The sequence below is a fragment of the Anas acuta genome, chromosome 2, assembly GCF_963932015.1.
Source record: "Anas acuta chromosome 2, bAnaAcu1.1, whole genome shotgun sequence".
Taxonomy (NCBI): domain Eukaryota; kingdom Metazoa; phylum Chordata; class Aves; order Anseriformes; family Anatidae; genus Anas; species Anas acuta.
The window spans coordinates 48,035,248-48,052,039 of NC_088980.1; positions in this window are offsets into that span (position 1 = coordinate 48,035,248).

Below are 16,792 nucleotides of genomic sequence, written 5' to 3' on the forward strand. Positions count from 1 at the left end.
GAGCCAAAGTGCCTAATAAAAAATATGGAAAACAGCAGCTATAGTAAAGTTGTGCTTGTATATTCAGTAATGTTTAGATGTAATGTGATTCAAACAAAACCAGAGAGCAGGCATAAATGTAGACAAGTAGATCCAGTCTAAAAATCAAGCAATATCAGAAATAAATACAATACTTTTGACTATTTTCTTTGAGCACTGCTGCTGATTTAATGGCAGTCCAGATAACTTCAAAAACAAAAACTCCGTCCTTCACAACACAATAATTAGATGCATTTATTTCTTGAGTGAGCAAAGACCCATGTCTCAGAAAAAATAACAAAGAAATAAATGAGACTCCTAAGGAATACAAACTATGTACATACAAATATGCTTAGTTTGGCTGATATTTTTAAATTTGAATCCATCACATTTACATTTTAGAAATATTCTTTATGCAAACATCCCACTTCAAGTTGCAGTACTGTCACAATTTAAATAAAGTTCAACTTGATTAAGAAAAAAAAAAGTGGTATGGGAAATGACTCTGATGATTCAGCTTCATTGATTTCTCTTGAAACAAGCACACAAGTGAGGCAACAGTTGAAAAAAGATACAGAACCTTCCTGTTTGTTTGTTTGTTTTTGTAATAGAAAGCAAGCAAGCAAGCAAGCAATGCAGAGATTTCAGAGACAACATCCTAGGCTAACATGGGGCCATATTTCTTGCTGGCTGTCTTATAGGTGGTAAGAGCTTAACATTTCTTGATGCAATCAAGAATATCTTCATTATTCATTTCTATATTTTATATATATATATATTAATAAAGATATTAAAGAATATCTTTAAGCTAAAATGCATGGAAAGTCACTTAGTCACTTGAGTGGACTTTGATCATTCTTGTTGTGTCTGAACCAGGTTCAGTACTACTTCATGAGCATGTGTCTGCATTATGGACCTGTGGTAGAAAATATAATGCACTATAATTGGATATCTTGTTTTTGGTCTTTCTCCCAGTATAAAATGCTCAAAATCCACATTTAACTGTAAATTGTACCGTACTGTACAGTAAACACTGTTTAAACATATCTCACTTCATTAGTGCTTTTAAAATGCAACTAATTAGGAGATAAAGGAAAAGAGATCGCAAAGTCTGAATAATGTTAACTGTGCAAAGCCTTGATAAAGCAGTTTGAAAGCAATGCTTTGATCTGTTGGGCATTAATTTTGAAAAAAAAACAAGTTGATTTCAAGTTAGCTGAAATTTTAAAATTCCCTGAAAGATTAGACCTATTTCACTAAAATAAATTAAAAAAAAAAAAAAATTAAAAAAAAAAAGTGAATACACCAATTGACAGAGTTTCTGCCATTAACAAAAGAGGCTCTCATTCCATTTCAGTGGTTCAGTGTCATGGAGAGCCACCTATTAGAAGGTTCAGTTTTCAGGATCTCTGAGAATTTATAACATGCAAGTCTGTAAATACAATCTGTACAAATGATTTCAGCCACAATAAAATAAACATTTGGAGTGAAATGTAAGCCTTTTTTATCTCTTCTTTGCTTTTCTAAAATGTTAATAAAACACCTGCATGACTGCTGTGAACTCTTACAGCAGGGTGTATAATGGTTGGCTGTCTGAAAGATGAAGAGAATTGCCACTAAAGGAAACCACTGCAGAGGATACCAGAGACTCCCGCACTGGAAAATCAAGTAACAGTCAAAAACAAAAATAAAATGAAAAAAGCATGATTTTTTGTGGTAGGTTTAAGAATATTTGAAGGGAACTATAGTTGAATGTCACAGACAATATTGCAAAGCAAAAAACATTGCATCCTTTGAAGGGACTGGAAATGACATGGTAAAAAGGGGACCATTACAGAAAAAAAGGGGGATTATTGTGGAACAGCAAAGAAAATTAGGTAATTCCTAAAAATCCAAATGAAGATTATGAGACAAAATCCTCACTGATCAATACCCTGTCAAAAAAAAAAAAAAAAAAAAAAAAAAAAAGGTAAATAAATCATACAAAATAAAACGAGGCTATGGCCAGGAACAAACAGTTGAAAAGTCTTTTTTTTTTTTTTTTTTTTAGATAAAATTGTATAACCTTTTAAGCGAATACAGGCCTCAGTGTTCTAGTCTTACTCAAAGTCCTAAGTGACTGATTTGCCTATGGCCAAACATTTTTTCTTTAATTGATGCCAAGTGCCCACCAACCCAAAAAATGAAAAATAACCACATCCCTCACTGTTCTTGGACTATCAGAGGAAAGAACTATTTATAGTAGCACAGTCAATTTGTTTCAGACAGATGAAAGAGTTCTATAGGCATAAAAACTTTTGCTAATTTAGAAACAAATATCTACATTATGGACAACTGTATCAGTTTGTACTTTTTAAATACTAAAAACTGACTGATAACTCTTAGTGCAGTATTTGTATTCAGCTCTAACAGACCGAGAGGCCCACTTCCATTTTAGGAGTGCTGTGAAGGCTAACAGTGGGATTCAGTTTCCTAATCTGGCTACATCAGGAGGAGTTAGAGAGCTAAATCTAATTCCCACTTTGCTCAACATCCATCTCGCCTTGAAGGTCTCCCCGTGTATCTTACCTCAGCAGCCACACAGATGAGACAGGGAAAAGTCCCTTGACAGCTAAATTGTTCCTCTTGCACACGTACAGGATTAGCCTCTCTGCCAATTTAGCTATTATCTGTCTAATCCTCATTTTTGAATAATCTTCTTCATGTCATGCATTGAAGTCCTATCCAAGCCTCCTAATCAAGTGAGGGCCATAACTAGTTCACTCAGAAGATCCAGTTGGAAGATCTGCAGATCTTTCTGGGAATGAATCTTGATCTTAAAAATACCCATTTTCTCCTGGACTGTCAGATAACATGAATGGAGCCAAGCAGACGAGACGTTTCTTTGTGAAGGCAGGTGTAATGTTTGAATATGATTCTGGGGTTCAGTAGGAATATGATGTGAAAGACAAGGTTTTGGGAGAGGTGTGCCAGGTACACATGGAAAAGGCAGGAATCAACAAAATATAGGGGGAGGCTGACAGGTAGTAGTACAAAAAAGCAGGAGGAAATAAGAGCTTAGACACTTTCACTGTCACATCTGCATTGAATCATTGGATTAGATCCACAAAGAGATTAGTGTCTAGATGGAAAAATCCACCTTTTACCTATGTTTCATAACCTGACAACCTTAAAGTATTAGAATATACTTAACACTGAAAGCAGGCAGTGCTCTTAGGTGATCACCTTTCTTAAAGTCCAGAAGGGTGCCGGTCTTGGCCTTTTTGTGGACTCATCCAAATACAGGGCTGTGGTAGTTTTACCCTGCTGGGCAGCTGAACTTCAACACAATTGTTCTCTCACTCCCCCTCATCAAAGAAAATGAGTAGAAAATATGTAGAAAAGAGTTCAAGGGTTGAGATAAGGACAGGGAGATCACTCAACAATTGTCATCACAGGCAAAACAGACTCAATATAAGGAGATTAATATAATTTACTGCCTATCACTAAAAGACTAGAATGGTGAGAAACTAAATACAAACTGTTAATGCCTTCCGCCCCCCCCTTCCACCCTCTTCTACATCCTCCCCAAGTGGCACAGGGGAATGGGGGCTGCGGTCTGTCCCTGATACTTTGTCTCTGCCACTCCTTCACGGTCACTTTTGCCCCTGCTCCACATCGGGTCCCTCCCACGGGATGCCGTCCTTCCCAAACTGAGCCTGCGGGGACTGCCTGCAAGCAGCAGCTCTTCAAGCACTGCTCCCACACGGCTCCATACCATGGGGTCCATCCCCCAGGAGCAAACTGCTCCAGCACGGGTCCCCCACGGGTGGGCGGCAGCTCCCCCCAGACCCCTGCTCCTGCGGGGGCTCTCCATGGGCTGCAGCCTCCTCCAGGCCACATCCACCTGCTCCACCGAGGGCTCCTCCACCCATGGGGGGGCTGCAGCGTGGAGATCTGCTCCGTGTGGGACCCATGGGCTGCAGGGGGACAGCCTGCTCCACCAGGGGCCTCTCCACAGGCCGCAGGGGAACTGCTGCGTGCCTGGAGCACCTCCTGCCCTCCTGCTGCACTGACCTCGGGGTCTGCAGGACTGGTGCTGACTGCTCGCTCTCCCAGCTGCTGTTACAGTACAGCAAATTTCGTTTCCCTTTCTTAAATCTGCTTTCACGGAGGTGCAACCAATATTGCCCATTGCCTCAGCCCTGGCCAGTGGCAGGCCCCTTTTAGAGCTAGCTGGAGCTGGCTCTGATCTGCCATGGGGCAGCTTCTGGATTCTTCTCACAGAGGCCACCCCTGCGACCAGGCCCTTGCCATGTAAATCCAATACAAGGTCTGGTTAGTGCAAAGGAGTGAGTCAGTCTGTGACTTTCAAGATGCTGGAGAAGTTTGCAGAATATGAAAATGCACAGGGGTGTTTATAAACTGGATTTTGTTTATTAAACAAAGCTGTGCTTTGGTTGCCAGTACAGTTTGATCAGAGCTGTTCCTTTGGTTGTTGCTCATACTCTCCACTTCTTCTGCTGCACAGATTCAGGAAGAAGGGTGAAGGTGAGGACTGGTACGGTGTACAGCCTGAGGGCGATACATAAGGCCCCACGTTGTCCTGCCATGCAGGACAGGCTCAAAAGAAAGCTGCATCCTTGAAGTGATGATCTTGCCTCCTCAAATACTTCTCCTTGGAATGGAAGGAAAGGTGGTTTTATCCTGCTTGTGTTTCTGCGGTGGTTTAGCCCTGGCAGGCAGCTAAGTGCAACATAGCCACATGCTCACTGTCCCCAAGTGGGATGGTGAAGAAAATCAGAAAGGTAAAAATGAGAGAACTCATGGGTTGAGACTGTTGGCTAGGTAAAACAAAAGCCGTGCACACGAGCAAAGCAAACCAAGGAATTCAGTCACTACTGGCAAGTGTTCAACCACTTCCAGGAAAGTATGGCTCATTATGCATATCAGTTTCTTGGGAAGACAAATGCCATCACTCTGAATGTCCCTTCTTCCCTCCATCTTTGCTCTAACTTTTATTGCTGAGCATGATGTCTTATTGTATGGAATATCCCGTTGGTCAGTCTGTCTCAGCTGTCCTGCCTGTGTCCACTCCCAGCTTCTTGTGCACTCCCGGTCTCCTTGCTCACAGGACAGTGTGAGAACCAGGAAAGTCCTTGGCTCTGTGTAAGCACTGCTCTGCAACAACTGAAAACATCAGTGTGTTATCATCACTATTTTCATCAAAAATCCAAAACACAGTGTTGTGTGAAGCTCTACAAATAAAATTAACTCTGTCTCAGCCAAAACCACGACAGTCTCAAAGTAACCCAGAGTCCACAATGCAAACAGATATCATAGATATCTGATATCCCTATGGTCACCTTCTGACTTCTTAGACTGCTGCTGTAGCCAGGCATGTCCTCCCTTCAAATGTTAAAATAGGTCTGCATCTTCCAATTTACAGATTTACACATTAACTTTTCAGGAGGCATGAGGCACATACAAATGCATGTTGAGGCCTTTCATGAGGCCTCTAAAGAAACATGCCAAACCATTGGCTTTACTTTGGCTCAAGCTGCTGAAAAAGTCCAGTGAGTTTGTAAACCACCTCTTTTCTAGCACGCCTGCCTCCCTGTGAGAATTCAGAAGTACAATAGTTTGCTAGTTTCAACCATCGTGCCCCCTCCCCAGTCAAGATAGTTTTATCATTAAAATTTCTTCATATCATGGGACATCTATGTGACTTCTTAGGCTTTCAAGCACAGAAGTTACTTTTGAGAACAGAGCACAGCCCTTTGCACTCCTTTGACCAAATTCTGACGGCTAAGGTCTAGCACTGTACAAGAACAAACTAGATTTTTGTTACATAAAATAAAGGCTGCCATACTTTTTATTGAACTAGGATATCAGTTAGATTCCTAAGAGCAGTTGTAATAGAATCAAGTTACAATGTCAGTGTGATAAAAGGTATCACATCATTACTTTGTCCTTTTTACCTTATTCATTCACGTATTGAAGTTCCCTGGATTTCTGTCAAAAGAATTGGTCTTTTAAGAATAGAATAGACCAATGTCATCTTTATACAGTTTGGGAATTCATCTTGAGTAGCCCAGAGATTAACAATATCAGTGATAATTGAGTCAAAGGCATCTATGGAATACACTAACAACAAAATAGACCAAGGAACAAAAGACGGGTAATTCAACAGCACACAACTGCTGAATAATCATTTTAACCTTACTAAGGGTCAGGATGGCAAATAAAGTAAATAAAAAATGAATGGGTCTAAAGAAAGGCAGAGGAAAGGAACAGTAATATTCTCAGGGAACTAGGCAATTTTGAAGAAATATGTGTGCAGAACAGAAATTGTACAGCTGTTAACAGGAAAGAAAAATCAATTTTACACTATATAAAGAGATACATTTACATCATTCTGACTATGTTAGGAAAGGATTAGAATTTCACTTTCTTCAAAGCATTTTTGCAATGTGTCATATGACTCTTCCTTATCTGATGATCATGATGATGCATAAAGAACAGCACCTCTCAAGCAACACTCTATTCAGTAACAGACCACCTTGTCTCCCTCAGCTTCCTGGCTGCCAGATCTCATGTCTTTGTTTTCCATAGGTAGATTTAATTAAAGCAGGAGAATCAGAGCTATAAAGGTTCACAAACAGTAACTAAAGGTGAAAAAACAAGTGGGGGAGGAGAGTAGAAAATGCACATGTATTCAGGACCTTATAGCATAAGATAGGCAGATCAAACATATTATAGGCAGAAGCAAGTGGTGCAGAAGAAAGCAAATCCCAGACAGCTGAATTCAGATGTTGTTGGCATAGGAAAATACAAGGCACGACTGTAGGAAATACAGGTGTTCCAGAAATGGGTTATTTAAGCAATTTTTACTCTTTCTTTAAATATAGTTTTAAAATGCATCATTCTGATTTGAGTACAGGTACAAAATACACTTGCATATATGCAAGAACAGGGTTGGCCAATGCCTATAAGTAAATCCACCCTATCTGTTCAGACTAGAAGCCTTTCATTTCATTCCATTTCAGCCATTTTAACTTCCCAGCTACTCTATTCATGCTTTCTCAGAAGGGAAGAGCAGCAACATGAATCATAGCTCCAATAACAACTAATTCAGGGAGTCAGAGAGGTGGCAGTTGTGAGCCTCTCCCCACATCCTACTCACCTCTTCTTTGGTGTGTATGTGATGGCTTTAGCATATACCTCAGTAACTGTGCTTGCCAACAAAAGTTCCACAGGAATCAAACTGTTATTTTGTCAGAAAAAAACAAAACAAAACAAAAAAAAAACACAACAACAACATTTTGAATTGTATCTGGCAATGTATAGAAACCAAATGCAACTACAGGTTCAATTATAGTCTGTTCTGCCTGGGAAGCAGGTCTATGGGAGTGGATAGCCATGCTCTCCATCAATGACATTTCCTGATTACTTTCAAATACTGTCAGAGATACAGAAAACAGCCTGGAGGCAGTTAACTGTAATGAGCTGCATATTAGAAGAAATACATTCATCTGAGTCCAAGCAAAGGCACTGTTGACTAATGGGGAATTATATTCTTTACCATTTCCACCTGTTTACTACCTCAGATCACCACTGCTGCTGTTTTCTCTTGGATGGATATTAGCCTTCCTCCTTTCTTTCTTACCCTATGTGATATGGACACTGGGAGTTGCAGAAGCTCAAAGCAGTGTGGAAGCAGGGCCAATTTTGTGAGACCAACGCATGGGCAATGTGAGCTGAACTGCTACAGATAGTCCTTGATAAAAGCTCTGTTTAGCTTTGTATGTTCAGAATGAGCCCATGTAATTTGTTTTTGTGCTACTGAAACTTGCAATAGGCAAACATTTATAGCAGTCAGTGGAGCAATTCTAGATTTAAAATTTGACACAGAAGCAAAAACAGGGCTAGGGCTGATAATTACAAATGAGTGATTTTCAGAGTGGTAAACACTAATAAACAGTAAGAAAAGTTTGTCTTAAGGTATATAAACAAAGCCAAGCTGTTAAAACAAAACAAAACAAAACAACAAAAACCTCCAATCCACACCCAAGATTATATATCTTTATATATATATATATATATATATCTTTATATATTACTTCTGATACCTTATATTCTTTATAGTCATCCTATAAAAAGATGTTTCCTAAATGTGTAACAGCCTGGATAAATATACATCACTTCTTTATACAACCCTTCCATTTCCTTCCTACCTTTTTCTTCTTTCCCATGCATTTTTTTTGTCTTCTGCTTAATTTATTCTAAGATGTGGTCAGTTATTCAGCAGGGCTGCTGTCATCAGTTTATGCCAGTTATTGCCTCAAGCTTTTGCTATAAATTTGAACAACGTATTCTGATCACTTTGACAGTGAGGTTTTAGTAAGTGACTAAAACCCAGGTTCATTCTGGGAGAAAAACAGATCCCCCCAGTTTCTACACATTAACCACAGGAGGAATATATAATGTAGGTACATCACTCCAGAAGAAATACAACTTCAGGCTTGGGCACAAGTTAGTGGGACTGTGTTTTCATAGAATCATGGAATCATAGAATATCCTGAGTTGGTAAGAACCCACAAGGATCAGTGAGAACAAATCCTGGCTCCACACAGGACCACCCAATAATCTGTGAATGTTGTCCAAACACTTCTTGAACTCCAGCAGGCTTGGTGCCTTGACCACTGTTCTGGGGAGTCTGTTCCAGAGTCCAACTACCTTCTTGGTGAAGAACCTTTTCCTAACACCCAGCCTGACCCTCCCCTGTCCAAGCTCCATGCCATGCCCTTGGGTCATGTTGCTGTCCCCAGAGAGCAGAGCTCAACGCCTGCCCCTCCGCTCCCCTTGTGAGGGAGCTGCAGGCTGCCATGAGGCCTCTCCTCAGTCTGCCCTGCTCTGGGATGAACAAACCAAGGGACCTCAGCTGCTCCTCATACATATTGCTCTCTAGACCTTTCACCATCTTTGTAGTCCTCCTTTGTTCACTCTCTAATATAAGTTTTATGTCTTTCACATATCATGGTGTCCCAAACTGCACACAGTACTTGAGGTGAGGCCGCACTAGCACAGCTCAGAGTGGAACAATCCCTTCCCTTGAGTGGTTAGCAATGCTGTGTTTGATGTACCCCAGGGTACAGTTGGCCCTTTCATCTGCCAAGGCATGCTGTTGGCTCATATTCACCTTGTTATTCATCAGAACCCCCATATCCCTTCCTGTGGGCCTGCTCTCCAGCTTCTCATCTCTCATCCTGTATGTATATTCAGGATTGCACTGTCTCAGGTGCATATTCTGACACTTGCTCTTGTTCTGTTTTAGAACAGAGAACCATATCAAATATGAAGTCATTTCAGTGGGTATGCATTATTTAAAGGTGTACACTAAAAGAAAAAAATGAATGAATGCTGAATGCACGAATAGAAAAGAGCATAGCATCTGATATCTAAAAAGGTAAAAACATCGCTGTGATAGGTGCTATCTTATTTCTATGAAGACAAATCATTTACAGCTCGTAGCGTTGCAGCTAGTTATTAAGTAATGCATAGCATGAACAGAAAAGTACCAATTATCAGAGTACAAAATGACATGCAACAAAGCCAGTTATTAGCATAAAGATAGCAAAAGTTAAACATAAACTGAGGAAAGCTTACCCCAAGTTAATGAACTAGCATATAGATGAGTTAAAAGCAAAACAAATTATGTCATAATTATAGAATCATAGAATCATTTAGGTTGGAAAAGACCTCTCAAATCATCAAGTCTAACCACCAAATCACCAGCAGAGCTTCAGCTCCATCATAACACTCTAATCATGAAAACAATAGCACGTCAGTTTGACATGCTCAGAAGTCAAGTCATATCTCTATCTTGCAATGCAGCAATAGGGACTTTTCTTCTGCTTTCTTATGCCATGTTAAGGTATGCTCTTTCACTGTGTGTTTAGTTCAGTAGTCAGGTATGGTATAGCTCAAAGGTCCAAATCCAGTAGAAAAGTTCTAACCTTTGTAGACTGTGAATGGCTTCTCAACACAGAATCCCTAGCTGTAGTATGATTTTTTTGCAGCTGAAATCTGTTTTTAGCTTCGACTTAATTACCCCAAATTTTCCTTTGACTCCATGATTCAAGACAAACAGAACAAGGCAATTTATTTTAAGCATTTGAGTGAAACTTTACATTTTAACATTCTCCATAAAAATCAATGCTAAGAAATTTGTATCAATATCTCAGGCCTCCAAAGACTTAACCCCAACCACAGTCAGGAGGCGTGACTGGCAGCCACCTCCTCAGAAACTGCAGAAGAATGCTTGCTTAATGCTCCGGAAGGCAGAATTCCATTGCTATCACAAAAACACAAGCTTGAGGAACAGATGACTCTGAGATATTGGCATAACAATCTTTCAATTCTACATGTATATTATTTTAGTGCAGTGTTGCTAGGTTCTGGGTTTTGTTTTCATTTGAACAGTCATTATAATGATTTGAAGTAGGCTTTAAATCTTAAAGGATTTTTCTCTCAAATGAGCAATGTCTCTACATTTTACAAGATAAGTTCCTTAGGAGGAGTTTGCACTTGAAGTGGAAACTGATAATAATAGTTGACTCCAAAGAAGATTTCTAGGCATTTTTGCAAAGTATTATCCTTTTGAAAGAAGATATAGTGGACATATTTTTATACTAATTTAAAGAACATGGTGGAATGTTTAGCCCATTGAAAGATGCAGCTAATTGATCGTAGAGGAAATATTAAACTCTCATAACAATGGAAATTAAAAATATAGACTAAATGTTGAATGTTTTGTAATTCCCAAGTCAAATCTGCAAAACTGTACATATTTTAGGTTTTGAGATTTATTTAATTTTTAAGTTAAAAATCTGTCTAACAGCCTGTGCTAAGGATAGTGAATTGGTAAAGAAGATCATTTATTTTTTTAGGCAAAAATGGAAGATAAATTGGCTTCTTTATTCTGTAAGACTGAACATCTCCAAAGAGATTTTAAATGGAGCCTGTTGTCTTACTAATTTGCACACCATGCTTTTTACTTTATTGTTTTTATTTATTTATTTATTTATTTATTTATTCTTGATTGAAACCTTGGTCAGGAACAGTTTAAACCATAGTAGTTGCTAGGCATAACTCTAGGCCAGCATGTGCCAAATATGCCACAGCACGAAGTCTTTAGTTGTCATCCAGCATACTGTGTGTAAGCAATTGGCAAGCTTCTTCTCCCCCTACCTCCCAGGACTTTTGTTATTGAATTGCTACGTAGTGTATCTTTGCCTAATTGAACTCATTACTTAAGAGACTACTTTGTCTACACAAGTATTCAGGAAATATTATTCCTGAGTAACCATGTTTATATTCTTATGCTGGAACAAGAATGGGCTAGATAACATAACCAGATAAAATAATGAATAAACAGGCTCTAAAAGATGTTCTGCCATCTTTGCTGAATCTAGAGATACCCCCTAGAAAATCTACAAGGACCAATTCTCTTCTCACAAATGAGAGTTGGAGGAGTAACCCCATCTACCCAGGAGCATGGCAAGTGAATTATAAAACCACATCAGAGAAGTCAAATCCATAATGGCAAGAGAAAAGGATGCTGAAAGTAGCAGTCCAATGAAGAATTAATTCAAAAGACTTTAAAAATAGATTCACAGAATCACAGCATCGTAAAATAATAGAATCATAGAATGGTTTGTGTTGGAAGGGATATTAAAGATCATCTAATCCTCTCTCCCCTCTCTCTCCCCCACCCCCCTACATCCCACCATGGGCAGGGATATCTTCCACTAGACCAGGCTATTCAAAGCCCCATCCAACCTGGCCTTGAACACCTCCAGGGATGGGGTATCCACAACTTCTCTGGGCAACCTGTTCCAGGGCCTCACCACCCTCATCATAAATAATATCTTCCTTATATCTAATCTAAATCTACCCTCTTTTAGAACCATAGAACCATAGAATGACTTAGGTTGGAAGGGATCTCAAAGACCATCTAGTTCCAGCCCCCATGCCATGGACAGGGATGCCACCCACTAGATCAAGTTGCCCAGGACAACCTTCTCTTTCACTAGCCGCAGAATAGCACAGAATGTCATCAGGGGCAATTCTTCCATATTTAAATTAAGGAAACCATTACTCCTTGTCCTGTCACTACACTCTGTGACAGAGTTCCTCATCATCTCTCTTGTAGGCCCCCTTTAAGTACTAAAAGTAAGTACTAAGTACTACTGCTGTGAGGTCTCCCTGGAGCCTTCTCTTCTCCAGGCTGAACAACCCCAACTCCCTCAGTCTGTCTTCATAGAAGAAGTGTTCCAGCCCTTTGATAATCCTTGTGGCCCTCCTCTGGACTTGTTCTAATAGTCCATGTCCTTCTTGTACTGGGGGCCCCAGAGATGAACACAGTACTCTAGGTGGAGTCTCACAAGCACAGAATAGAGGAGGAGAATCACCTTCCTCAACCTGCTGGCCACACTTTTTTTGGTGCAGACCAGGATATGGCTGGCTTTCTGGGCTGCAGGTGCACACTTCCAGCTAATGTTGAGCTTCTTGTTGAGCAACACCTCCCAAATCCTTCTCCTCTGGGCTGCTCTTAATCCGTTGTCCACCCAGCCTGTATTTATGCTTGGGAGTGCCCTGGCTCTGGTGCAGGACCTCACACTTGGCCTTGTTGAACATCATGAGGTTCACACAGGCCCACCTCTCCAGACTGTCCAGGTCCCTCTGGATGGCATCCCTTCCCTCCTCTGTGTCTACCACACCACCAGCTTGGTGTCATTGGCAAACTTGCTGAGTGTACACTTAATCCCACTGTCCATGTTGCTAATAAAGATGTTAAATAGAGCTATGTAAAGGTGTGCTGGAGTACACACACAAAAAAAGTATATTTCTATTTCAGTATATAATGTCTGTCCTTGCAGTCTTTGCCATTACCCCAGACTGAACGTGGCCAGTGCAGGAGGTTGGGGGCACCCCATCAGCCAGCAACATTTTCCCAGGCAATTTTAATGTGGGCTGAAGAATATGCTCCCACACAATGCCCAGGCTGGGTTTATAGGGTTATGTGGGAGTCAGGCCAATCCCATTATTGACTTTGGATGTAACCATCATTTTTCAAGGGAGTGAGAATCTTGGAATTGGTATGGATGCAACTTCTGTTGGGCCAGGTAGCCTCTAGAATGGGTGCAGGTCTGTTACATTCGTTAGTATAGATATACCTTGTATATAACATATTTGCTCCAGTATGTACTGTTAATTATAGCAGAAAAAGTGCACTAGGATTTATGCTTTAAAAAAAGGCAAATGTCTTGCTCTGGTTAAAAAAATGATATTTTAATCACCAGCACCATTTGATATTTCTAATATGAGTGTAAATCAGGAGTGATTTTGTAGAAATTAGAATAAGGTCTGTGTTGGGTAACAGAGATCAGAATGAGGAGTTTTATAGTTGTATTATCCATATGTGCTAATGGCCATTTTCATTCCCATTTGGGAATGATAAGCTCTAGAAATACTGAAGCACAGATTTTTTTTTTTCTAAGATGCTGGAGCAGGGATAAACTGGAAATGTGCTTGGGATAGTCCCACACACTAGCATTGACTGGACAAGCCTTCTAGTTTCTAGAGTTTCCTCAACCTAACAAATGAACTTGTCAAATCAGAGTAAGTATTTCCTGAGCCAATAGGAAATTCTAATGAGAAGCTGCATGTGGGAGAAACGCTGCTCAGCGTCCTCCCAGAACTATTCTTGACTTCAGAGAAGTAAACCCTTGTGGAAAAAATAAAGTTCATGATTCAATAATTGTGTTGTATGTTGTGTTGTTTAGGAGTGTGGTTCTGCTTCTTTATTATATATGTTAAAAACAAAACAAAACAATAAAGTAAATAAAATAAAATAAAATAAAATCTGATGCTAATGTCTCAAACTCTTTTATATTTTCAGTTGTTCAGCAACAGTACCACGCTCATGTTTGTGCTTAACACCACTATTGTCATGATATCTGTATTGGCTGCTTTTCATGTAGCATATTATCCTTTTATTTTTCTGCTGTTCAGCACTGGAAATATAAAGGTAAAGACAAAAGACAAAATACTGCACTTCTCTGAAATATATTTCTGTCTCTGCACATTATGTGGATAGTTCCATTTTAATAATAGCAAAGTTTGTTTATTATTACATTTTGCTTGTTGTGTAGAAGAAAATTAGCCACTAGTTAAATGAAACTTTGATGCAGGTTTGGGGAAAAATGAGTATTTCAGAAAAGTATGGAAAACCAAGGTAAGTGTGAGAGTCTCCAGTTATATAGCACTTAAGAATGGAACTAGTTATATCTACACAGATGAGGCTAATAAACTTGAATACATCAATATGCAAGTGAGCAGTAATCCTGAGTGGAAGAAACATTTTGAAATTTTTCAGAGTTTCAGGGGGCTGAGTTTTGCTATATTGATTCTTGTGCAGTATCAATATACTCATAGTGCCAGAAAGAGAAATGGATTGGAAATAGTCAGAAACGTGAATATGGGCAAGATGATATGGCCCTAAAATTAAAACAAATAAATTAATTTCCACATCCTACAAAGACAGAAATGTGTTGTGTTAATCTAATGAACCCTTAACAGAAACAGATGAAGAACATGGTCATGTACAGCAAGGCAAAGAAACCAGAGAAATGAGCACAGCAGTGCTACATTGCAGAAGAGAAAAAGAAGAAATGTCATAACAGAAGAAATCTTGGCAAACTTCTTCATGAAGGTAGTAGGGTAGGGGACTAGGAAAATTGTCAGCTGCAGAAACTACCAACCTCATTTGATAATCTACCTTCTGCGAGGTTGGAATGCAGATACTGTAATATGTCTTGATAACATATATAAAAATGTTCTTCCAATGAATAATACTGGTTGACACTGCCGTTAGTTTACTTATGTTGTGGAGCATTGAGCTAATGTAAGGGAAAGTACCACAGCCTGGCCCAGACTATTGCCAAAAGCTGGAATGAATGTCACTTTCAATAACACAGAATACACTAGCAACTGTTTGAAGACTTAACTGAATTTTCTTTTAAGCAAATTTTCACAATGCACAGGGAACTTTTTCTGCGACCTATTATGTATATTAGCTGATACCTTATAAATTCTGCTGGTTTCAGGAAATCTGTTTGAAATTGGATTATGGTAGACTAAAACCCATGTGATGGACTAAATTTTAACTGTTAAGTTATCTAGAAAGATATGTTGGGAAGAGTCATTTATTATAAAATGGGCAGATGAAAAGGCAAGTCCCAATTATATTTTACCTATGAAACCCTTACCTGAAAAGGTGTGTTCCACTGTTTGAGGTGTATGTTTACAAAGAGAATGTTTAAAATGAATGTTTAAAAAAGCAAAAACCCAACCCAAACCTCCCAGATCAGGCACATTATTCCGTATAAAGTGATAGAAAACAAATGGAAATGTGCTCATATTTCCTGATGATCACATCCTTTTATGTGCACATTTCATTTGCTGCACAAAGTAGGAAATAGAATAGGAAAAAACAACTGATTGGAAAAACTGGCTGAGTAGCAGGTGCTAATCCATACCTAAGGAAGGCAACAAGCTACAATATGGCTGGTAAACAGAACTGGGTAGTGGAGAGATGTCAGTAACTCCCAGAGGTAAAAGAAAGAGAGGTTTGCCCATCACTGCTTCTACCTTTACTCCAGAAGAGTGAAATCTAGCTTCACTGAGAACACCTTAAACAAATCTAAAACAAAAAATTTCCTGAAACTCAAAGAAAAAAGACAAGAGTATCAATAGAATTAATTCAGCTAATATATTTAGCACATGAACAGTTGCCTAAGGGGTTGCTTAACATAGTACTGTAAATCAGATAATTATGTATTCTTACACCTAAAAAAAATATTAAATATAATTTGCCAATCTGGGAAAAAATTACTTTCTGTTCAACATCCAAATGATAGCAAACATTATCTTTGGAATTAATTAATTATTTATTTTAACATACTTATATACAGTGAGCAACTCATCCTGATATAATAGTTTGCTTCAACATAAACTAAGTAAAGACTTTTATGAATTAAAGTTTTTAACACATTTGAGACTTAGAAACTTTCCTCACAAGCCTACATAAATATAACCACACTGATGATATGTCTTCTGTTGTAATGATTTTCAAACTGTGTTTACTAAGGGCCAACACCATTTACCGATGTTTTAGTTGTATCTGAGATGGATAACGCTTGAACAAAATAGTCAACACACATTTTGAAATTAATTCTAAGCAGCTAAAGAGATTTTAAACGTACATGTTTATAGGTACATGTATATTATATATTTGTGTATAATAATATATACACACACATTTATTTTAATGTTTAGCTTTAATAGCAAAAAGTACAGTAGAATTCCACTGATAGCAAGATTTGATTCTAGATTATCCATAGAAAATTGGTGCACTTTCTGAAAATCAATACAAGCTCAAAACAAAATGTGATATCAGATAACTCTAAGCTGTAGTCTAAACCTGATAATCAATTTGAACACCTAAATAATTGAATGAAACCCACTAGAGTAATTAGATATTTGATAATGAAGAACTGCCATTGGAAAAATGATACTGAGTAAAATTTTTTATCAATCCCAAATAGGTGAACATACAACATTTAGGATAAGGCCTCTCAGTCCTGACTGGAGCCTGTAAGTACTACTGGAGTACAAATAATAAATAATAGTACATGTACTGTAAACTCTCTAAAATCAGTGGTAATAC